This window comes from Eleutherodactylus coqui, chromosome 3, assembly GCF_035609145.1.
Source record: "Eleutherodactylus coqui strain aEleCoq1 chromosome 3, aEleCoq1.hap1, whole genome shotgun sequence".
Lineage (NCBI taxonomy): Eukaryota > Metazoa > Chordata > Amphibia > Anura > Eleutherodactylidae > Eleutherodactylus > Eleutherodactylus coqui.
This window is the reverse complement of record NC_089839.1, coordinates 76,089,928-76,116,583: the sequence shown is the minus strand read 5'-3', so window position 1 is coordinate 76,116,583 and position 26,656 is coordinate 76,089,928.

Sequence of the window (26,656 nt, the reverse complement as noted above, 5' to 3'; positions counted from 1 at the left end):
CCCCTCCACGGCCCACTTAATCCTGGCCACATTCCAAAAACCAACTAAATAAAACCACGCTACTAGGTCCGCAGTCGCGACCACATTCCCACCAACGCGCTTACTGTTAAGGTACATATTACCAGTCTGACTGGGGCATGCACTGTGGGCCGAAGCCCACCTGTATTGTATCTGACGTTAGCTCTGCTGAGCAGGGCACTGCAATGGGATACATTTATGTACCGCCGATGGGTTCCAGGGAGCCACCCATGCTGTGGGTCCACAGGGACTTCACATTACGGATTTGTACCTGCCAGTGTCTATGTATTAAAAACCCCGTTCAGACTGGGGCATGCAGTGTGGGCCGAAGCCCACCTGCATTTAATCTGACGTTACCTCAGCTGTGTTGGGCACTGCAATGGGATTTGTTTATGTACCGCCGGTGGGTTCCAGGGAGCCACCCATGATTTGGGTCCACACGGACTTCACATTAGGGAGTTGTACCTGCCTATGTCTACTTATAAAAAAACCCAGTCTGACTGGGGCATGCAGTGTGGGCCGAAGCCCACCTGCGTTTAATCTGACATTACTTCAGCCGTGCTGGGCAATGCAATGGGATATATTTATGTAACGCCGGTGGCTTCCTGGGACCCACCCATGCTGTCGGTCCACACGGAGTTGTACCTGCCTGTGTCTACTTATAAAGAACCCCAGTCTGACTGGGGCATGCAATGTGGGCCGAAGCCCACCTGTATTTAATCTGACGTTAGCTCTACTATCCGGGGCACTGCATTGGGACAAACTACAGGATCAATACAGCGCTAATGAGACGTGCACAGCTACGCTAGCATTGGAGTCCGCTGTAGGCACGCGATTGCTGAGGGTTTGTGTAGAGGCCTATGTCCTGGGTGCAGTGAAAGTCCGCTTCCAGCCTAGGATTGCTGAATCTGTGGGCCGAGGCCTATGCCGTGGGCGTGGTGCAAGTCTGCCATGTTTGGCCGCTGAGATCAATTTTTTGTTCATGTCTTGAGTTTCCTAGGACCCACCTATGCTGTTGGTGCAAACTGAGTTCCCATTGCGGTGTTTGACCTGTCTGGCACAAAGGCACTGACTGACTTGGGTAGGGGGCATAGCGCTGACGGCTTTCCCCTTGCAGTGTGGATTGAGCTATGCGAGACCTTGACAGAATGAATACTGTGTGGCACATGGATTCCCCATTGCTATGCCCACGTTTGCAGCTCCTGACGGAGGTGGCACAGGATTGGAGTTCTCATTGCTTCTGTACAGCATTGTGGGCTATCGCCCCGCCCCTTTTAAAGAGGGTCGCTGCCTGGCCCTGCCAACCCTCTACAGTGTGTGCCTCCGGTTCCTCCTCATGGCAGACGCACTTATAAATAGACATGAGGGTGGTGTGGCTATGAGGCCAGCGTGTGGCATGAGGCAGCTGAAGGCTGCGCAGGGACACTTTGGTGTGCGCTGTGGACACTGGGTCGTGCGGGGGGTTGGACAGCATGTTACCCAGGAGAAGTGGCAGCGGAGTGTCATGCAGGCAGTGATTGTGCTTTGTTGGAGGTAGTGTGGTGCTTAGCTAAGTTGTGCCTTGCTAATGAGGGTTTTTCAGAAGTAAAAATTGTTGGGGGGGGCCCAATCTTGCCGCTATTGTGGCTTAATAGTGGGACCTGGGAACCTGAGATGCAGCCCAACATGTAGCCCCTCGCCTGCCCTATCCGTTTCTGTGTCGTTCCCATCACTTTCTTGAATTTCCCAGATTTTCACAAATGAAAACCTTAGCGAGCATCAGCGATATACAAAAATGCTCGAGTTGCCCATTGACTTCAATGGGGTTTGTTACTCGAAACGAACCCTCGAGCATCGCGGGAAGTTCGACTCGAGTAACGAGCACCCGAGCATTTTGGTGCTCGCTCATCTCTAGTGCACACCAATCGTCGATTATATAAATTATCAAGACTATTGCTTCCTCTAGAAGCCCAGTAGAAATTAATAGAGTGGTAATTCCCAATGTTGACTACACTATTAATTTGAACAACCCCCCAAAAATGCCCAAGACAGGACTGCAGAAATTATCATTAAAAATTGTTTATTGAAAATGACATATATTATACAAAACATTTAAAAAACAGAATATAAAGGAAATACAGCATCAATACATAGAAAAATACATCACCAAGGTCACACATATAAAAAGTACCTAAAGAAAATCATGCTCATATCAATCTACAATAGGCACAACCAATATTGTATGTCATTGTATTATGCCATGGAAACGAAAGTGGTAAAAAGAAAGGAAGGTGGAGCTACTCCAGTGAGATAACGGTTGGCCAGCAAATTGATGAGTGAAGGAAAGAGGGCAAAAAACTGAAACAGTGGTGCAACCTTTTTTAGAAAAATGTGCACATATTAGAATAAAAATGTTGTTCCTTTATTAAAATAAGATATTTAATAAAGGAACAACATTTCTATTCTAAAATCGGCACATTTTTCTAAAAAAGGTTGCGCCACTGTATTAGTTTTTTCCCCTCTTTCCTTCACTCATTGTACTATGTCATGCACATAATAAAGTGTTACCACATGACTGAGAGTCTGGAAATCCCTGCGCCCCGATTGTCACTTTTCACCCTTAGCTTTTGTCCAGGACACTAGGGACCCGTTCTCGGGAACAGTGAGGAACACAGTGGTGGTACTACCACCAGTCAGATACTTCTCTCCTATCCTACGGATAGGGAATAATTTCTTATTGTGGAATATCCCCTTTTCAGCATACCGGCTTCTGAGGAGCTTAGCAACAGTATTCAGCTATATACCATATGTGCAAAATAAGTGCGGGCCACATACAATCACTGCACAAGGTGAATCACCTCAAGATGGCTCAACCTGAATTGCTAAAAAATAAAACAAAAATAAGTTCCACTCTACCAGACAGGATTGCAAAATAGTTTGGAAATAACTTGCTAAACTTGGCAGAATAGCATTTCAAGTTTGAAAAACATGCAAAGGAAATTAAGATCTTAAAATGCCTTCTGAAATGTACGCTAGACGTTATCTTAAGGAGACAATTACCATGTAATTTGTAAATGGCTATACAAACACATTAAAATGTTTGTTTTGTTACTCTGAATATTTATGGTGACTTGAAAATTGCAGAACATACAGTATCATTCATTTTAAGTGTATGTAAATTGATATACCACTGTCTTGGCTCACCACCCAGCGCACCTGTGTGCTTTATTTCTCCTGATGCTCTTTATTAATCCAAACATACCTAATAAGAATGTGTTTATGATAATTGCATTGTGCAAAAAGGACGACTGTATTCATGTTTCAAGTGTGAATGTTCGGATCCAAACCACTTCATACCTACACACCTGCGTGAGTGAGTCATTCTGGCAGGGACTACTTTTTCAAGAAATTCAGCTTTCAAGACCTTTCCAAACAGGTTCTTTTATTTCATGTGTTTTTCGCTATAAAAATAATCCTCTTGACTTTTGCACTGTTCCGTAACCTTACTTACGCAGGTGGCCTTATGGTGGCTATAATGTATATTAAATATTATTTTTCATAGGATTACTGCTAATAGTCGTATAAAAGGTGTGTAGGTATACACAATGTGACTGTTCTCAGAAAATAAGTAATGTTGCAGATATGATGCCTTTTAATGGCTAACAAAAATAGATGATGTTATAGTGAGCTTTCCAACTAATGCAGGGCTCTTCTTCAGGTTTAGATGAAATAGATCCAAAGAGTCATGCATATTTATACACACATACTTATGACAAGGCACAGACATGGATGTGATTGGTTTACACTTAAATGAATACTGCAACAGAAACAAACATTTTCAACCAGACACTGATAAGGGAGTGAATATTTTATGGTCTCTGAATTACTGTTGGGGGTCACCAGGCCAGCAGTCTTATCTGTGCCATATATGTCTCATACCTCCCAGTCAAGCATGAATCCTCTTAAAAAATGTAACCCTGTATTGAAAGTGTCAAAAGTTGTTATTAGAGATGAGCGAGCACCAAAATGCTCGAGTGCTCGTTACTCGAGTCGAACTTTCAGTGATGCTCGAGAGTTCGTTTCGAGTAACGAACCCCATTGAAGTCAATGGGCGACTCAAGCATTTTTGTATATGACTGGTGCGCCGCTAAGGTTTTCATTTGTGAAAATCTTAGCAAATCACCAAAGTCATGTAAAAAACACAGAAATGGATAGGGCAGGCGAGGAGCAACATGCAGGGCTGCATTTCAGGCTCCGAGGTCCCACTATTAAGCCACAATAGTGGCAGGAGTGAGACACCCCCCCCCCCCCCCCGCACTGTCAGCATAAAGATCATTCTCCTCTGCCACAGCTGTATTCATGAATGGGTGAGTGAGTGCTGCCTCTGATTGGCTCAGCGCAGGGACCAATCAGGGGCAGCTCTCAGCTGTCATTCAGCCGAATTCATGAATGGGTGAGTGAGAGCTGCCTCTGATTGGTGAGGCTGTGACCAATCAGAGGCAGCTCATTCAGCAGGCGGGGATTTTAAATCCCCAGCTGCTGAATACTACTCAGAGCAGTTTAGGAGAGCTGCCGGCCAGACGCGGCTGAACTCCGGCTTCAGCGGAAAGGTGAGTATACCTTTTTTTTTTATTTTTACACATTTTAGGATGATTTTCAGGTAAGGACTTATATTTTTAAGCCCTTCCTGAAAATTCATCCCGCGCTCGCCGGCAGCCCATTGCTTTCAATGGAACCGGCTGTATTGCCGGCTCCATTGAATTCAATTGGCTAACATCGTTCTTCTCTGCCACAGCTGTTACAGCTATGGCAGAGGAGAACGATCCTAATGCTGACATTTTTTTTTTTTAATTATTTTTACACATTTTAGGATGATTTTCAGGTAAGGGCTTATATTTTTAAGCCCTTCCCGAAAATTCATCCTGAGATCGCCGGCAGCCCATTGCTTTCAATGGAGCCGGCTGTATTGCCGGCTCCATTTAATTCAATGGTCAGTGCTCGTTTAATCGAGACGAGTACCGCGTGGTGCTCGCCTCGAGTAACGAGCATCTCGAGCACCCTAATACTCGAACGAGCATCAAGCTTGTACGAGTATGCTCGCTCATCTCTAGTTGTTATAAATTTATATTCCCAAATTCTTCTATGGCTTTGTGACTTGAAACAGCCCTTCAGTATCATAATCTCATATGTTCTATGTCGGGTCCATGACTAGAAAAGTGCTCGGCCACAGGTAATTCTGTCAACTGGATGGGTGCCAGGGCCCACTGCACCTGGAGGCCCACTTTAATTCCTAAATGACAAGATGAATCACTTACTGGGTGCTGCATGAGGCCTCTTTCGCACAGCCTACAAAATCTTGCTACAAAATGCATGTGTGTGAAGCCCATGGTTTCCAATGGTTTCTTTCACATGAGATATGCTTTGTAGCCTGAAATAAACCCATTGGAAACCATGGGCTGCACATACATGTGTTTTGTGGCAAGATTTTGTAGCCCGTATGAAAGAGGCCTAAACCTGTCAACTCTTCCTCTATCACTGTTGCAGCTCACCATATTCAAGCTGGAGGGCTAGTAGAGTGGCCGGCCGACCTGCCAGTAATCAGTTCCTGGAAGAAGCATATCATCTACAGCAGTGTTCCCCAACTCCAGTCCTCAGGGACCGCCAACAGGTCATGTTTTCAGGATTTCCTCAGTGTTACACAGGTGATGTAATTATTGTCAGTGCCTCAGACATTGCCACAGGTGTTCTTACTATAGGATATCCTGAAAGCATGACCTGTTGGTAGTCCCTGAGGATTGCTGCCCAACCGCACTGTGGACTCATTTTGAAGCTGCTAAAAATCAATTTTTTTTCTGAAGTCCTAAGAAACACAGAACTGCCTATATAATATTCAGTCCATGGATTCCTTCTTCCCAAGTACGCTATTTTATATATGCAAAATTTTGAATAGCAGTTTTTATTAATTTCATCATTTATCTGGCAAAACTAAAAGGTTTTCCATGTTACGGACACCACCAAGAATTTCAACCCTGTTACATGCTTTCATGTCATTGGCAAACAGATAATAACAAATAAGCCTACTGTACTAAGCCTTCTCTTATGTGAACCAAAAATATATTAGAAACATATGATAATGGACAGAAAGCCACAATGTAGTCCTGCAGCCATTGTTCAATGGACATTGACTGAGGTCCATCACATTCCATCAAATATCCACCAATTTGTCAGAAAGAATTGCACAACACTATACTTTTAAGCATGTACACCTAAACCAAACCAGTTTTTGCAGCTTTTTTTTTTACAATATTTTTTCTTCGCTTTTCATCTATTTAATTTTTACTATTGCAAAGTTGAACTATAGTAACATTTTAAAATGGGTTCCCTTTCTTTTACAATTATTTAATTTTTTTTTTATTTAAAATTTTCACTAAATGATGCAGGTTATGTACAGGTTTTGGTTCGATAGCTCGTCAACAAACAGCTCTTGGTCACATTCAAGTTTTATTTTTACCTTCTACAATATAGTCTTTTTCTTTAAGGATGGGTTCATGAAAGCTTCAGTCATGTGGGATTTAGCCTGGGCTGATAGAGTGAATCAGTATCTGCAAAGATGAAGTGTCAGGATTCGGGGTCCGGGAAACTGGAAGTCCCTGAAAATACCCGCAACCCCTGTCCCTACCTACTTGCCCCCCTGGGCTAAGCCCCAGGGCGACAACTGGGCGACAGTCGCTACACTCACTAAGGAAGGGGAACACTAGGACTAACAAACAGACAGACACTGGAACAAACAACAGCAAGGAGAGTCAGACTATCCGGGTCGGCAACTAGAGGGTACGCAGTACAAGAGGGTCAGGCAAAGGCAACGTCAGGTCCAAAAGCAGAGAGTCAATATCAGGAGTCAAAAGAAAGTATGCTGGTGTAGCAGGAAGACCAAACTAACACTGGCACTGGTCTGCAGACACAAGCAGGTTTAAATGCTGTCAGAGCTCCAGCCGCAGCAGCTGATAGGAGCGGGGAGTCTGACAGCAGCTGAGTGCACCCAGCAGAACTGAGGAACCCGCCCCCAGCCCTGCAGGAGGCAGGGAAGGAGACACATGCCTGGTAGCCATAATACCGAGGTCGCGATGCGGGGCAACACCCACTACGTCCCTAGAAACCTGGCGGCGAGGAGGAGCTCGGCAGCCAGGGGAGGTGATGAGGACCGGGGCTCCCCTGCACCGCACAGCAGCAGCACGTGTGACAGGACCGGCGGTGAGGGTACGAGGGAGCCGTGAACTGCCGATCCTTACAGTACCCCCCCCTCTACGGGGGGACACTGGACCCCCACAGCCCGGAGCAGGCTTAAGGGGAAAGGCCCTGTGGAACCGTCAAACCAACAGTGGTGCATGTACATCCCGGGCGGGAATCCATGTACAGTCCTCAGGGCCAAAACCCTTCCAATGTACCAGATATTGTTAAATACCTCTCACACGCCGAGCATCAATCAAACGCTCTACCTCGTCCTCCAGTTCCCCCTGTACAACAGTAGGAGATGGCAGGCTCTGGGCGGGCAGAACTGGGGTAACATATTTCTTCAGCAGCCCCTTGTGGAAGACGTCATGAATCTTCCACGACCGTGGAAGAGATAGTCTGTACGCAACAGAATTCACCACCTGGGATATGGTGAATGGACCAACAAAGCGGGGAGCCAGCTTTAGCCATCGTTCCTAGCAACCCGGCGGCAAGGAGGAGCTCGGCGGCCAGGGGAGGTGACGAGGACCGGGGCTCCCCTGCGCTGCATAGCAGCAGTACGTGTGACAGGACCGGCGGTGAGGGTATGAGGGACCCGCGAAGTAGCTCTGCTATACAGCTTTAGCAGACATAGGTGGTAAAAGAACACTTCTATCTTATCTCCTAATGTATTTAGCTGGTTATGAGCACCTCCCTTGCTTCTGACTGAATGTACAATACATTTGCAATGCTATGGGTTTAAAGGCAAAGGCCACATGTGCATTTATAGTGAGGACCTCATATAGTTTAATGGTTGGAGACATTTTTTCTGCATGCAGACAATAAGCAGCTTATGAGAAGTGAATGAATTCTTGCTCATCGTTCAGTCAGTGCATGCACTTGCACTGAACGATAATTGTTCAGATTCTCGTTAGATCACTGGAATCCTACTATCATTCTATGTAAAAGCGCATTTAGACAGTAATACTTTAATGTACTTTTCCAGACTAATCCCCAAGGGTGGAGGGGTGGGGAAAATTTTCTCTGGCTATATCACTGCCCAGTTCCCTCTTTGTACAGACCTATGGCAGCAGTATATCCTAATTAATCCCTTGGCAACATCCAACATGCATGTGCATTGGATGTGTGCTGGATTTTTATGGAGTTGGATTGCGAGCCAAAACTGCTCCATATGTGGCAGGTGTCGGTGCAGCTGATATCTTACAGTGGCTAGGATCAAAAATAACTCTTATCTTGGCCATCAACCATTTAAATGCTGCTGTCCATATTGAGAGCAGCATGTACATGACCCAACAGTGAGAAGGGCTCCCTTTGTTTCCCCCCCCCCCCCCCCCCTCTACACACACACACACACAAACACACACAACATGATCACAATGTGTCATTTATTGGAAATTGCATGTAGGGCCCAAAATAACTAAAATCGACGTAATCGTGCTGACCAAAGGAAAAGAGTTAAAGTGTCATTGGGCTCAATTGTGTTTATTTTTTCACTTCACCTCATTTAGAATTTTTTCTAAGTTATTCAGTACATTATATGATACATTAAATGCTACCACTAAAAAATACAACTCATCCTGCAAAAAACAAGACCTCATAGGGCTATGTTGAAAAAAAGAAAAAAAGATATGATCATTTTGAAATTGGGGATTTAAAAAAAAAACTGAAAAGCGAAAAATGTTTGTGTTTCTAAGAGACTTTTCACACGGGATGGAATTGTCCACAGGACGCAGCACAGATGTGGATTTTTTCAACTAGTGTGGATTTTGTTGCAAATTTTAACTGCGGAATGCATTCTGTGGAACATCTTGTGGAATTTCTTGCATTACTTTAGTTGCGGAGTTCCATCTCCTGTACGTTAGAAATCCTCAAGAACAATTCCATTAGACATCCTCAATTCCACATTGAAAGATTTTCCGCAGCTGAATTGAATCTTGCAGTTTTGAAGTAAATTAGGACAAAGCGTGTGTGCTCAAATGGGGTCAAGACCAGAAATGTGTATGAACCTACTTGGGAAAGAGTAAATCCATGTAAGTTCATACACATTTCTGGTCTTGACCCCATTTGAGCGCACATGCTTTGTCCTAATTGCCTTTGTACCCCTACCTGTTGGGATGAAGGGTTCTTTTTATCATGCATGTGCTGCTCTCCACCATTGCGGATTTTATGAGAGGTTAAGAAGAACCCATTAAGGAGTTTCCCTCTAGGATCTTCTTTGGCATAAATCCAAGGCACTGTCCGTCCCTCTTCACATAGTTTTGAAGTAAGGATGCATGAATTTTAAGAGATGTGGAATTTAAGCCCAGTGGGATTAACATTGTGACGCAGAATTGTCTGTGCACACTAATTCCATTCCATATGAAAAGTTCCTTAGGGGTTAATTAGCTAAAATTTGCTGACAAAGTTTGAGAGCTGCAGGATTTTGGAATGCTTATTTTTTAACGGGAATACCCATTTAGCAGGTTCTTTGCTTCAGGCGCGTAGACTGAGGCCTATGTATCTAACATGTCCATAGAAGGTGCTGTTAGGTCATACATGTACAAACATAAATGGCAAGATCCTGCAGCTGGAGTCGCAGGAACAATTCTGGATGAAAGCAGAATGACTTTTAGCACTGAGTGATCGAACACTAGGTCTCAATAGTCTAGAACCCCCAACCCCCTTAGGCAAATCCTATTTCTATAATGTTTGAACATTTTCGTATTTGCATTCTATAAGTGAAGATACAATTCTGCTGACACTACTGAGACTTTGAACTCACTTCAGTAGCTTTTACTGGGATTCCATCTTTGATCTTTAAAATGTCACTCATAGGCGAATGATGTTTTAGTAGACGTCCAGCTGGGTTGTCTTTATTGAATTTAATGGATCAGTATGGATACCGAGATAACAGAGTTTATCAAAAGAAAACATGGTTTCTTACCATTATCTGCTGAACCTTTTAGACTTTGGCAGACTAAAGCTACTGCTTTCAACATGGATTATTTGATTTCTTCTCAATCAATTGCTGTTAAGCCATCTTTGAATAGTGATTAAAATGCACACATAAACCTGAGGGCATACTATTAAATTATACAAAGAGAAAGTATGTACTTTGCAGTCAGCCATAAGTCAAAAGCCCTACCTATCTGGATCTACAAGGTTGACGTTATACCCAGGAACAGAACATTGTACGGCAGTAACATTATCTTGTTTGAAAGGATGCACATTAAAATATGTCTCAGTAACTATAATCCTTCAAGATTAGATTTCTGTTTATCAGTGGAATCAATTCATCAGCATGTAAAATGCTTTGCTCATCTTGAAGGTTTGTGCCAGGATTAACCAGACCAACTGGAAGCCTAATCGACTTATGTAACCCAGGTAAAGATAAGTGCATGTTTCTCGGGGGAAGAGTAGATGTGAGGCGTAGATTATTTTAACTACAATGAAGATCACAGAGGGTTTTTTTCTGTTTGCAAATGTGCAAGTCATGTTATATATTGTAGCCAACTTTTAAAGGGGTTTTCTATTATATAAAACTATCCTTGGTCATCAGTGTGCGATAAATAGTAGTCATGGTCAGCCTTAGCTGCGTTTGATCCATGCAGCCACACAAGGCTCCAGCTACCAGTTTATATGGCGGACAGCACCGAGAGGAGTAGGCTGCCGGAGATCATCCCCCTTAGGTCCGCTCGGCCAGATGATTTCCTTCCTCAGTGAGGTTTTGTGTTGTGGAGCTATATGGATCAACCTCTTAGTGGCTATGTTTCTTCCCTCCTGATGTTCTGAGGTGCTGTTGTCAAATCTTGAGTGTCCCTGCAGCATCCCGTAAGGTAATCCCGGACACATGACATATGCTGTGGAGCTCGGAGGGTAAAGTGTTGGCTTGTCACGGTGGCACTTACCAGGCTCCCTCCCGGAGGGATACACGTAGCTAAGGCCAGAGCAGCGCTGGGCCTCTTCCGGACAACCCCGGCATGGGGATGCACAATAAACAGGGTAACAGGTGTAGGAGGATTTGTCACGTGTGATGCCACCGTTCTGATAATCCCCGGCATGACTATTGGCGGGGTAAATAAATGAGCCACAGACAGTTTAAGTACCTCAGGTCCCCATGAACAGTCAGGGCCTAAAAATAATTTTAATGAAAACTTCACTTCAGTAGTACAAGGCATAAATTCAAAAGATACACTAGTGCAGGTAAGACAGAAGATTTGAGGTCAGGGAGGAAACTCAGGATACCGGTCCTGCAGTCCATGTTATCTGTCAGGTACCGCTCCTGGAAGGGGAACACTCCAGAGGAGGAAAGAGGTAGGGTCACTCCACAGACTCTCCGGCAGACAAGTACCTCCACTCAGCGGGACTCAGACTTCAAGACGATTGAGTGTGAAACACAGACAATTGAGTACCTTGATTAACAGAACTTGCCCTCAGCTCACTTTCTTTGGGGCCCACTTACAATTTACTGAAGACGCACATTCGGGTAAAACCTCTCCTCTTTTTCCATCTTCAACACATGTGGGCTGAAGGTGTCCCCATGTGCCTCTGTACTTGCTCTCCAGCAGCTTTAAAAGATGGAAGACGGAACTCTTTCCCACTCTCCAGCACTTTATACCTTATCTCACACCAAGGATATAATTGATACATTCACAGGCAGACAGCTCATATTTTGCAGACATTAACCCATCACTTACTGCAGCTGTGCAATACACACAACAGAATGACACGACATTTTGCAGAGTGCATCAACACAACACTTTATATGTATGACATTATGGAGGGGGCCAGGAAAGCATGTACTGGGCTACTACACCCCTACAACACAACTACTTATCTCTGTTACTACATTTATGTTTTGAGTTTGGTCCTGCTGCTGTATTCATCTTATGAGCTTGGTTCTGGTGCTGTATTTATGCACAGAGCTTGATTCTGGCATTCTATTTATGCACTGTGCTTGGTTCTGGTTGCTGTATTTATGTACTGAGCTTGGTTCTGCCACTGTATTTTGTTATGAACTAGTTGCTGGTGCTGTATTTATGCACTGAGCTTGGTACTGATGCTGTGTTTATGTTATAAGCTTGGTTCTGGTGCTATATTTATGTTATGAGCTTGATTCTGGGGCTATATTTATGTTATTCTTGGCTGTTGTATTTATGTACTGAGCTTGGTTCTGGTGCTGCATTTATGTTATGAACTTAGTTTTGGTGCTGTTTTTATGGTATGAGCTTGGTTATGTGACTGCATTCATGTACTAAGCTTGGTTCTAGTATCATATTGATGTTACAAGCTTGGTTCTGGTGCTGTATATATGATATGAGTTTGGTTCTAGTACTGTACTTGTGTTATGAGCTTGGGTCTGATTCAGTATTCACTGAAGTGTTCTGGAGTGGATATGCTGCTATCTTTCTGCTTTCTGCATAGGTAGAATACAGGCAGACTGCATATCAGTGTAATATACATATAGGGGAACAATCATAAATGTTCTTACGCCAATTTCTGGTGTAAAAAAATAAATCACAAAACTTTGTGCAAGGTTTACTTCAGCAAAAATATCTTGACTTTTGTTGGCCTGAACCGTTGTCTGCTACTTACCTTTGAAAAACAGTGTGGCTTCTTGGGAAGAGGCGTCGCCATCCTGTACCCACATATTTGTGTATAATTTATGCTAGAAACTGGCTAGTTGTACGCCAGATATACGCCAGATCAGATCTAGTGTACTTTTCTGTGTAGGTGCACAGAGGAGCTGAGATGCACCTAATATATGAAGAGATGTGTGCCACTTCATATACATATTAGGTGTATCATGCATTGATGGAAATAATATTAGGACTAGTGTTTGAAATGCGGGTCTTAGGATAATTTCCCAATAGTTTTTTTCTTATTAAGGTTGCCTTCACACGGGCGGGTCGGACCTCGCATGCGGAGTTCGATGAGGTGCTTGGCCGGTGACCCCTCCGTACCTGTCCGGCGGCTTCTTACGGCGCTTGTGCAGTTGCTGCCAGCGCTCTGCAGTGACGTGTATTCTGCAATACTTCCACAGTGCTCAATGGAAGCCGGCTGTGTGTATCCCGCACAAAATCATAGCATGCTGCGATTTCTCACCCACAAGCAAAAAATTGCAATCGATTTCCACTTGTAGGCAGAAAATCACAATAGATTTCCATTCGTGGGTAGGAAATTCCGCTTTGCCATAGCATGCTATGGACTGAATTTGCTGCGGAATCCAGAGGTGGAATTCCACTCTGGATTTCGTAATGCAAATCCACCCGTGTGCAGGAGGCCTAAAGGGGGTGCCATACAAACTCTGCACAGGGTGCCACCTAACTTAAGGCCAGCACTGATGGCAGACCATCCCCTGGTATCCCTTGCAAATTTGCAAATTCCCAGCCAACCCGAGAGCAGCTTGAAGTGTTTTAGAATATCAATGCATAGTGTGCATCAGGTATCAGTGAAGCGCTGCTTCCATCTTAGAAAACAGAAGAGGCAATGGGTGGATCCATATCAAAACTGTGCAACAGAGAACAGCAGGTAATGTTAATCCCCCTTCCACCCTGTTTAATTTTACATTTTAGTATATCTGTAGGACAGCGCCTCTAGGAGATATTAAAGCAGGCAATAGCAAAAATTGAAAGCGATATAAATATGGTTGTGAGGGACTTACCTCGCGCAAGCGGGGGCCCTTCAAGGTGGCCTACCCGCTAACGCCTGTTGTCCTAGATGCTTCTTATATAAATCCCCATGTCCCACAGGACATCAATGATCATGGGTAGCAGCACCCCAAAATCCGAAGAGAGTGGGTAAAGTAAAGATCAGGAAGAAAGTAAGAAAAAATTCCTTTGTGCTAACAGGGAATTTTTGAAGGAGAATGGTCAATGTCCAGCACATATGAGAAGGAAGGAGTTTAAGGAAATGAACTCCTTCCTAAAGGCTAGGTGGCCCAAGAGAAGATGAAAGTTGATAGTCCCAAAGTATTTAAATGGAGTAGTTTTTAATCTTCAAAACAGAGGTTGGTACACAATAATCCTATGTATAGGATTTAAATACTTTGGGACTATCAACTTTCATCTTCTCTTGGATCACTGCGCCTTTAGTTAGAAGTTCATTTCCTTAAACTCCTTCCTTCCTATGTGATGGACATTGACCATCCTCCTTCCAAAAAATCCCTGTGAGTGCAAAGGAATTTTTTCTTACTTTCTTCCTGACCTTTACTTTACCCACTCTCTTCAGATTTTGGGGTCTCCTTGCTGCTCTCTATGATCATGGATATCCTGTGGGACGTGGAGATTTATATAAGAAGCGTCCAGGACAACGAGCTTTAGCAGGTTACAGACCTTCAATTTTTCTGCATGGAACTGCTGTAATTGGCTAACTGTGTCAGTGCCATAAGTTTTTGATGGACCATGAAGGTGTTTCTTCCACCATGGCTCCATTCAAACTCCTCTTCACTGTGGTTATGCAGTCAGAAGAAATGGGGGAATCAGGTCCTCTATTCTAGTGATTGTGGGGGTTCCAGTAGTGGGGTCCTCAGCGATCAGGCAATTATCACTGATTTTGTGAACAGGTGATAAATGTTGATAATGGGACACTCTTTTGAACCCAATATCTATATAGGGGATTTGGAGAAAATTGGTGAGTGCATGCTAGCAATATATATAAAGATGCTTATCAGCAGAGTGTTGAGCCTAAGGGTACCTTTACATGGGCTGATAGCCATCCAAATAATTTCTCAAATAAGGGATTATGGGTAACTGTCAGCCAGTGTACACACGGCCTTCAACAGGGCCCTGAGCAAGAAGTTGCTCAGCAGTCGCTAGTTGTTCCATATCAGCGAGCTTCTTGCTCAGTATAAACAGGAGTCGCTCAATTCCCAAATGACTGCCATTGGCAGTGAATGGAGACGGGCAGCCAGAAGAGATCTCCGACCTGTTTAGCCTTCATTTTCTGAGAGTCTGTCGCTTCTGTGTGAAAGCGCAGGAGCGATAGTCGCTGAAATGGTAGTTAGGTGCTTATGCGCCCAACAGTCGTACCATGTAAAGATACCTTTAAATTGACACAATGATGAAAGCTGGAGAATCCTTTAAACACCTACAATAATGCAAATAACCATCCAGCTTAAACCACTAGTATTTTCATGACATATAACTACTGCCATTAAAGGCAGTTTTTCAACTGAATTTGTAAAGAATGTTCTCCACCTCTCAGACAAAAGCTGCACAAATACACAATAGGATTAGTGTATGTTACGGAGAAAGTTATGTCAATCTTCTTCACAATAAAACATGTTGACTTCTCTGCAAACATTTTTGAAAGACTTGTGAACTTTTGTTCTGTTCAAAGAAAATGTTAATAGTTATGAATACCGCTCATAAAGAAGCTTTACATTATCTGTTTTTCCTATTGACTCAATATGTTTACCAACAGACACATTTGACATTTTGGATGCAGAAGAGATTGTGCTATATACAGTAGATAGAAACATACTAGACATTATTTGTTATAGGAAGAGGACTATTTAGCGAACATCAAAAGTCATCACAGATACACAGATGTAGCAGTGCCATTCTTGAAGGCTGGAGCGCTATGTTTCTGATGTATACTGCCAGGTACTGGTATTTGAGTATCATGGCCATTGCCATTCAGATTGGATGGCGGTTGTGCTATGCAGATAGTGTAGTTGCGCCAAGTGGCAGCTCCTTATCTGAGTAGTCTGCTAATGCTAGATGTGTTCTACATCTGTAATATACTTAGAAACATTGCTTTTAGAGATGAGCGAGCACCCAAATGCACGGGTCCGCGTTATTCGAGTCGAGCTTTTCGTAAAATTCGAGAGCTCTACTCGAGTAACGAACCCCATTGACTACAATGGGAGACTCGGCATTTTTGTATGTGGGACGCCGGGTGCTGAGCTTTTTTTCCCCCCTAGGTTCCCCCTAGGTTCTCTCTTTCTCTTTCCTGCCAGACAAAAAATTTGCCAATGATGCGCACTGCCAAAACAGACACATCACAGTGGGGAGGATCCAAAAACTGGGGCGGCGTCGAACACGGCTTGATGCTCGTTCGAGTAACGAGCACCATCAAGTACGCTAATGCTCGAACGAGCATCAAGCTTGGCAGAGTATGTTCGCTCAACTCTAATTGCTTTCTTACACTCTTGTTACGTAAAAGGGCACAGATTATAGGGCATGCTATGTTATTTTCAAAACCATAACATACACTTTTTATGGGGTTTATGTGTCTTCATTGGGAAAAAGGGAAATCTATATGAAAAAAAGCACATTTCGAGGCTTGAAGCTACTGATTTTCCAAGCGGAATAGGTTGCACTAGAGAAATCTTTTGATACATTGTCCAGTATAGGTTTTGCAGAGAATCATTTTTTGAACTAATTTCTAGTGAAATTAACATCATCAACCACCAATGTTAATAAATTTCCACTTACATTATGTGTTTTTATCTTATTATCCTCATTTTTCAGTTGTATATATGATTTCAGTACTAATTTCAAGCATACTAGCTGCAAGAAGAAGCCCTCTAAATCCAACTCCTAATCCTAAAAGTCATAGATATGTTAATCTTTATAATACAAAGTGGCAGTAACAATAGCAGACAGTTGAGTTACCTGGTCAGAAAGTGAACCTACACTGAGTCGTTACTTTATTAAATACATCGCCCCTTTCATGATTGAAGATTCTTTGTATGAATATTAGACCCATGAGAACGGAGTGCAGCATAAAATCAAGTGAGCATGTGTTCTGTGGATCATTTTCAGTGGGAATCGCCATTAGAATGCAATAATCAAGCAATCTGAATTACTTCAAATGAGGTCTGGTCATCAGTGCTTAGACTAGTCAGAGCCAGTAATTCAAAAACTGCCAGTCTTATGGGTTTTTTTATGCAATGCTGTTGAGAGTAGGCTGAGATTGCTGTGATCGAGCAAAAACGTTCAGTGAAAGGGGAACCTCTGGGCATAAACAACCTATCAACTAAAGGGGTTAGAGGAATCTGTCAAGAATCATTTTTACGAACAGATGGTGCACCCTAAAACAAACTATAGCCAAATACAACACTGATGCTCCAGCTAATGCGTCCGAACACACGACTCATCGCTCCTTGACATGGATGGGCTATAACAGCAGATGACCAGTTTAAGTGCTTTTGCATAAATGCCAGACTTCATAGGGGAAAAGGGGCACAAATTGGACCAATGATGAATGGAAAAACATCATCTGGTCAAATGAATCCTGATTTCTGTTACATCATGTTGATAGGAAATTCATAATTTGGCACAAGCAGCATGAATGGATGAACCCTTCTGTCAGCTGTTCAGAGCACATCAGTATCTCCATCTAATTTGCAGCAACTGCAAGAGGCTATCCTGGCCGCATTGAAAAATATTCCTACAGAAGAATTTCAACACCTAGTGGAATATATGCCACAACAATTTGCTGTAGTCCAACAAATAAAGTGGAATTTAAATGTGTATAGTACTTCAAGATAGCTTACAAACATAGAGGCATATCTATAAAAGATTTTACATCAGCTTCCAGCATACAAAAGTTACACATTTTTGCACAGATGAGTATTTGCACAAAAATTTGTGATTTTTTTTGCTTCTTTTGCCAGCCTTGCCACTTTTTTGAACACTTGAGTAATTTATTTCAAAAATATATGCCAGGTCAGACTTGGCATACATTTCTGAGAAGTCGCACAGAGCTTTCTGGGATATGCTGAATATATGAATGGTGTGCACCTCTTTTTGTACTAAGCGCACCATACACTCGGGGAAATCCTACTAAGCCCAGCATTGTAAATGCTGGACTTAGTAAATTTGCCCCATAGTTGCTAATTTACACTCAGCTGTTTCTGATCCTTTTCTGTTTTTGTTCCATGTTTGATGGAGGTACGTGCTGCTAAATGGGGGTCTACGAGTTATTGGATTGACTGCTACACTTACATTTTCTCCCCGTATTGTGGATGTTTACTCAATCTGCTCAATAAAAGAAATAAACGATACAATTCTGTTTCATGATTATTCTATTTTTTCACCCTTTAGTACTACAGGGATTTTGTGGTTTATAAAGCTAAAACCAATTTTCAAATGCCTTATTACATCATTTTGAATATATAGAGGGAGAAGTTCTGCTTTTGGAACCTCATCAGTTAATCAGAGTTATAAGCAATGTGAAAGTAATCAATTAATGTTGTCTCTTTTCACAAAGCAGTAGGTCAGCAGTCTCTAATTACAATTTCTAATAGTGAAGTTCTTCTTGTGATAGATGCCCTTGTATGTTCCTTCTTATCTGTATTAATCTGTATCACAAGGCAACAGGTCAGCACTTTGTAATGGTAATGAATAGAGATGAGTGAATGTACTTGTCTGAGCTTGATGCTCGCTCAAGTATTAGGGTACTCGAGATGCTTGTTACTCGAGACGAGCAGCATGCGGTACTCGAGTCAATTCCATCCCTGCAGGTTTTGCGCCATTTTCTGGCCAATAGACATGCAGGGAAGGCATTACAACTTCCTCCTGTGACGTTCCAGCCCTATCCCACCCCCCTGCAGTGAGTGGCTGGTGAGATCAAGTGACCGCTGAGTACTTAAAGCGGTCCCGCCCATGGCTCGCCTCAGACACACGCTGGCAGAGATTAGGGAGAGTGCTGTTCCTGCTATAGGGAGAGTGTTAGGCTACTGTTTGCGTCTTCAAGAACCCCAACGGTCCTTCTTAGGGCCACATCTGACCGTGTGCATTACTGTTGTGACTGCTGGGAGCAATTCTGCACAATTTTTTTTTTTCATCTTGGGCTCTGCAGACTATTGCGTTCTCAGTCTGCAGTCAATTATACAAAGTATAGGGGCAGTACTGGTGAGGCAGGGACAGTGGTAGTGTAGAATCCTGTCAACAAGTACCCCAAAAAAGCTCCTTCTTAGGGCTACCTGTGACCGTGTGCATTTTACTGCATGGCTGCTGGGAGTTGCCTCACTATTACCCAGCTAGGCCTTTTTGCAGCCTTGCGTATTTTTATTTTTTTTTGTGACTACAGTGAGCACTACATAACCGCTGTGAGCTTCCAACTGCACGCCAATAATTGCATAATTATTCAGACCGCTCTGTGTGTGCCTGCAAATTCACGAACAGCGTGCGGCGACAGCCCCTGATAGAGGGAAAGACATATACGCGCTCTCTAGGCTGTTAGCTTTTTCAAAATAATTTGAAAAAACGCTTCTTCTTAGGGCTACCAGTGACCGTGTGCATTATACGGCGTGGCTACAGGGAGTGGCCTCACTATTACCCAGCTAGGCCTTTTTGCAGCCTTGCGTATTATTTTTTGGGGACTGCAGTGTGCATTACATAACCGCTGTCAGCCTCCAACTGCACGCCAATAATTGCATATTTGTTTACACCGCTCTGTGTAGGCCTAGAGGACGTGGATGTGGATGTGGGCGAGGACGCGGAGGCCCAAGTAAGGGTGTGGGCACAGGCCGAGTTCCTGGTCCTGGAGAATCACAGCCGGCTGCTGCGGGATTAGGAGAGAGGCAAGTTTCTGGTCCCCAGCTTCATATCACAATTTTTGGGTCCACGTGGTAGACCTTTATTACAAACTGAGCAGTGTGAGCAGGTCCTGTCGTGGATGGCAGAAAATGCATCCAGCAATGTATCGACCACCCAGTCTTCTACTCCGTCCACTGCTGCAACTCTGATTCCTCTCGCTGCTGCTCCTCCTTCCTCCCAGCCTCCTCACTCCATGAAAATGACACATTCTGGTAAGCAGACAGACTCCCAGGAACTGTTTTCGGACTCCTGCCTTGATTGGGAAAAAATGGTTCCTCTCTCAGCTGAGGAGTTTGTCGTGACCGATGCCCAACCTTTGGAAAGTTCCCGGGGTCCGGGTGATAAGGCTGGGGCATGGTGTGTGGGCCGCAGCCAACATATATTTCCTCTCACGTAACCTCAGCTATCCGGGGCACTGCAATGGGATTTCTTTCTCTACCATCTGTGTGTTCCTGCTAGCCACCCATGCTGCGGGTGCACACAGACTTGCCATAGCGGAGTTGTACCTGCCTGGCACTTTAAAAAAAAAAAAACAGAATGTCTAGGGCATGACGTGTGGGCCGCAGCCAACATGTATTTCCTCTCACGTAACTTCAGCTATCCGTGGCACTGCAATGGGATATCTTTCTGTACCGTCTGTGTGTTCCTGCAAGCCACCCATGCTGCGGGTGCACACAGACTTGCCATAGCGGAGTCGTACCTGCCTGGCACTTTTAAAAAAATCCAGAATGTCTAGGGCATGGTGTGTGGGCCGCAGCCAACATGTATTTCCTCTCACGTAACCTCAGCTATCCGGGGCACTGCAATGGGATTTCATTCTGTACCGTCTGTGTGTTCCTGCTAGCCACCCATGCTGCGGGTGCACATAGACTTGCCATAGCGGAGTTGTACCTGCCTGGCACTTTAAAAAAAACCAGAATGTCTAGGGCATGACGTGTGGACTGCAGCCAACATGTATTTCCTCTCATGTAACTTCAGCTATCCGGGGCACTGCAATGGGATATCTTTCTGTACAGTCTGTGTGTTCCTGCTAGCCACCCATACTGCGGGTGCACACAGACTTGCCATAGCGGAGTTGTACCTTCCTGGCACTTTAAAAAAAATCCAGAATGTCTAGGGCATGGTGTGTGGGCCGCAGCCAATATGTATTTCCTCTCACGTAACCTCAGCCATTCAGGGCACTGCAATGGGATTTCTTTCTGTACCGTCTGTGTGTTCCTGCTAGCCACCCATGCTGCGGGTGCACACAGACTTGCCATAGCGGAGTTGTACCTGCCTGGCACTTTAAAAAAAACAGAATGTCTAGGGCATGGCCTGTGAGCCGCAGCCAACATGTATTTCCTCTCACGTAACTTCAGCTATCCGGGGCACTGCAATGGGATATCTTTCTGTACCGTCTGTGTGTTCCTGCTAGCCACCCATGCTGCGGGTGCACACAGACTTGCCATAGCGGAGTCGTACCTGCATGGCACTTTTAAAAAAATCCAGAATGTCTAGGGCATGGTGTGTGGGCCGCAGCCAACATGTATTTCCTCTCACGTAACCTCAGCTATCCGGGGCACTGCAATGGGATTTCTTTCTCTACCATATGTGTGTTCCTGCTAGCCACCCATGCTGCGGGTGCACACAGACTTGCCATAGTGGAGTTGTATCTGCCTGGCACTTTAAAAAAAAAAGCAGAATGTCTAGGGCATGGCGTGTGGGCCGCAGCCAACATGTATTTCCTCTCACGTAACCTCGGATATCCGGGGCACTGCAATGGGATTTCTTTCTGTACCATCTGTGTGTTCCTGCTAGCGACCCATGCTGCGGGTGCACACAGACTTGCCATAGTGGAGTTGTACCTGCCTGGCACTTTTAAAAAAAAAAAGAATGTCTAGGGCATGGCGTGTGGACCGCAGCCAACATGTATTTCCTCTCATGTAACTTCAGCTATCCGGGGCACTGCAATGGGATATCTTTCTGTACAGTCTGTGTGTTCCTGCTAGCCACCCATACTGCGGGTGCACACAGACTTGCCATAGCGGAGTTGTACCTTCCTGGCACTTTAAAAAAAATCCAGAATGTCTAGGGCATGGTGTGTGGGGCGAAGCCAACATGTATTTCCTCTCACGTAACCTCAGCCATTCAGGGCACTGCAATGGGATTTCTTTCTGTACCGTCTGTGTGTTCCTGCTAGCCACCCATGCTGCGGGTGCACACAGACTTGCCATAGCGGAGTTGTACCTGCCTGGCACTTTAAAAAAAACAGAATGTCTAGGGCATGGCGTGTGGGCCGCAGCCAACATATATTTCCTCTCTCATAACCTCAGCTATCTGGGGCACTGCAATGGGATTTCTTTCTGTACCGTCTGTGTGTTCCTGCTAGCCACCCATGCTGCGGGTGCACACAGACTTGCCATAACGGAGTTGTACCTGCCTGGCACTTTTTTAAAAAACCAGAATGTCTAGGGCATGGCGTGTGGGCAGCAGCCAACATGTATTTCCTCTCACGTAACATCAGCTATTCAGGGCACTGCTATGGGATTTCTTTCTGTACCGTCTGTGTGTTCCTGCTAGCCACCCATGCAGCGGGTGCACACAGACTTGCCATAGCGGAGTTGTACCTGCCTGGCACTTTAAAAAAAACAAACAGAATGTCTAGGGCATGGTGTGTGGGCTGCAGCCAACTTGTATTTCCTCTCACGTAACCTCAGCTATCCGTGGCACTGCAATGGGAGTTCTTTCTGTACCGTCTGTGTGTTCCTGCTAGACACCCATGCTGCGGGTGCACACAGACTTGCCATAGCGGAGTTGTACCTGCCTGGCACTTTAAAAAAAAAAACAGAATGTCTAGGGCATGACGTGTGGGCCGCAGCCAACATATATTTCCTCTCACGTAACCTCAGCTATCCGGGGCACTGCAATGGGATTTCTTTCTGTACCGTCTGTGTGTTCCTGCTAGCCACCCATGCTGCGGGTGCACACAGACTTGCCATAGCGGAGTTGTACCTTCCTGGCACTTTTTTAAAAACCCAGAATATCTAGGGCATGGTGTGTGGGCCGCTGCCAACATGTATTTCCTCTCACGTAACCTCAGCTATCCAGGGCACTGCAATGGGATATCTTTCTGTACCGTCTGTGTGTTCCTGCTAGCGACCCATGCTGCGGGTGCACACAGACTTGCCATAGCAGAGTTGTACCTGTCTGTCCCCAAAACACTGACAGACTTAGGTAGGGTGCAGAGTACAGATGGTTTACCCCTTGCGTTGTCGATGAGGTATCCGACACCCAAACAGAATGAGTAGTGTGTGGACACTTGGAGTCCCCATTGCTATGTCACTCGCAGCACCTTGGGCCACACAAGGTGTTTGCTGGGACAGAGGCTGACCCAAGGCCCGCTCACATACTTCCCACACCGAGTATTGCTGCATTGTGGAGATGTGTAGAAGTGCTGGGCTGGCAGCGGACTCCCCTTTATGCCCACGTTTGCAGCTCCTGACGGAGGTGGCAAAGGATTGGAATGAAGATGGAACGTCAATCTATTATCAATTCTCAACAGCATTGTGGGCTATCACCCCCCCCCCCCCTTGAAGATGGTTGCTGCCTGGGCCTGCCAACCCTCTGCAGTGTGTGCCTCCGGTTCCTCCTCATGGCAGACGCACTTATAAATAGACATGAGGGTGGTGTGGCTATGAGGCCAGCTGAAGACTGCGCAGGGGCACTTTTGTGTGCGCTGCGGATGCAGGGTCGTGCGGGGGGGTTGGGCAGCATGTAACCCCGAAGAAGAGGCAGCGGTGTGTCCCGCAGGCAGTGATTGTGCTTGGTTGGAGGTAGTGTGGTGCTTAGCTAAGGTGTACCTTGCTAATGAGGGTTTGTCAGAACTAAAAATTGTTAGGGGGGGGGGCACTCTTGCCGCTATTGTGGCTTAAAGGAGATGTCCCGAGGCAGCAAGTGGGTCTATACACTTCTGTATGGCCATAATAATGCACTTTGTAATGTACATTGTGCATTAATTATGAGCCATAAAGAAGTTATAAAAAGTTTTATACTTACCTGCTCCGTTGCTGGCGTCCTCGTCTCCATGGTGCCGACTAATTTTCGCCCTCCGATGGCCAAATTAGCCGCGCTTGCGCAGTTCGGGTCTTCTCCTCTTCTCTATGGGGCTCCGTGTAGCTCCGTGTAGCTCCGCCCCGTCACGTGCCGATTCCAGCCAATCAGGAGGCTGGAATCGGCAATGGACCGCACAGAAGCCCTGCGGTCCATGAAGACAGAGGATCCCGGCGGCCATCTTCAGCAGGTGAGTATGAAGACGCCGGACCGCCGGGATTCAGGTAAGCGCTGTGCGGGTGGTTTTTTTAACCCCTGCATCGGGGTTGTCTCGCGCCGAACGGGGGGGGGGTTTAAAAAAAAAAAAACCCGTTTCGGCGCGGGACATCTCCTTTAATAGTGAGACCTGGGAACCTGTGATGCAGCCCTGCATGTTGCCCCTCGCCTGCCCTATCCATTTCTGTGTCATTTTCATCACTTTCGTAGGTTTTGCAGATTTTCGTTACTCTAAACGAACTCTCGAGCATTGCTGAAAGCTCGACTCGAGCAACGAGCACCTGAGCCTTTTGGTGCTCGCTCATCTCTAGTAATGAACCATTCTTTTATAAAAACATGTACCCCACATGTACTGGCTTTGTTCTTAGACTTTGTTCTGAGATAATGGGCTTAATATACTTTTTCACGGCTACATCTTCTCACTTTGATTATTTTATATTACATTACTGGTAAGAAATTCTTTATGAAATGCTTATTAACATGCACACACCTTCACCTTACCATGATTCGCTGTAAAATGCTTATTATAATTTGACTGGATGCTGAGGGGCGAGGCGAGCATGTGATCCGCTCCTGACAAGTTTACTATATAAGATGTACTTAGTAAACGTGATTCAGAAGAGAAGCTTGAGACACCATCTTGACTGTTTCATGTTTCCTTCTCCAATGCAACGCTATAATAATTGGGCATACCTGATTGATAAGGCTACAGTACCCGTTCAGTATCGCCTAAATTAAGTGATTACTTTAACAAACAACTATAAAGAACACATCTTTCTCTGGAGAATCTAGTCTGTCCCCATATCAATTGGACATCCAAGTGATTTCAATTGGTGGAGTAAAATACTTTATGTCCCCTGTGGTGGCACTGCAGGAAAATTGAACACTTGTTGCCAAGTTTGACTGCAGACTATGGCTAATTGATGGAAAACTCAGATGCAAGACACACTTTGACTACCTTGTTTGAGACAAGTCTTGTAAAAAAATCACTGTAGCAGATAACCCTTTTAATGTATTGAAAGTAGTGAAGCAGTATTAACACTACGGAGTTAAATCAATGGGTGAAGTAACAGTAATAATACATGAGTTCATAAAAATGTCCTTTGTTTAATTATCAGCTGTTTAAGGCGGTACATTGTGTAATCAAATTGTACTTAATACTCACATAATAGAACAATGAACCAAGAATGTTTGAATTTTTGAATTATGTAAATTTAAACTGTATGCACTTATTTATCTTTTTTGTTAATTGTTTGAACTTTTTACTAATGTAAACTACTGTAATTTTAAATAAATATAATAGGAAACTTTCACTAGTGTCAAAAATCCAGTGTAAATTTACTTTGCAAATAGGCTTTGTAGGTATGGCTTGTGCTGCAAATCTTGAAATGTCCATTGAAATATGTATTGAATAATTTCAGCATACTTAGTCTACATCAAAAGGAAATTAGAAGTAATTTGATTGTGTTTCTATATACCAGTAGATGTACTATACTTATAAGGTGTACATATGTAGATTGGAGCATGAGTGTGCAGTATATATTTCACTAGACTCCCATATTCCCTCTTATATGCTTAATGGCTATGTACACCTTGCACATATCAATCTGATTTTGGAAATGAAGACTTTTTGTCATGGATTTTCATTAAACATTTCTGATTGTTTGATTTATATGCTTGTATTGTTTTTCAAGGCACTGCAAACTGGAGGACCGAAATCTTAACAAATTCTGTCAGAATAAATCATGGGTTGTTTCTTAGCTTCACCCATAGCTTGCTCCCCTATTAATGTGCATTAACTGCCTTTCCACTGATCTATTACAGGGGGAAGAGCAAGCTACTATTACAGAGAGCTGTAATTCATTCCAGATGAATTGTCTGCTCCTATCAGCAGTGAGGGGGAACGGGACCAGCAACTACTAGAGAGAGGATGGATAGATAGCTGTGTAGTATTGAGTGGGCGTGGTTATCTTACACAGCCTCTAAAAGAGGAGAGGGGAGGTAAAGCTGAGCTTGTGCACATTCATGAGAGAAACCATCTGATCAGTTCTGGGAACACCCCTGAGACAGAAACTTGAATGTTGAAAAATAAGTATCAGTCTTTCTAAATGCATGAGAAGTAAATTCAATGCAAGAAACAGACAAGTGCATCATTTTTTCTGCAGGGATTTAGCAAGCTGTGCGTGTATTGATTTTTCATGCACAGAGGTAGCTTTTAATCCCTTCTCACAATTAATATTTATGGGTTTAACTGGTGAGACAGCCATATATTACATGGAAAATATACACAGACTTTTTAAATGGAGCCACTCAAATGAATAAACAATCACATCATATATACAATGAGTCTACCATTGTTGTTCTTTCCTGTCTCTCTTTTCTCTGTCTATTAGTGTGGGTTCCTGAGTGCGGTGCCCTACTCTGGATGTGTATTTTTTATTTTTTTTTGCATATGCATAGGAGATTTCCAGTTGCTACATGGACAGATGAGACCTCACATAATCCCCTCCATACATAAGCAGATCCTCTTCAATGGCAAAACCTGGAACAGATTTATCAGTCCAAAGCAAAGGACAATTGTTAGATTTTTAATG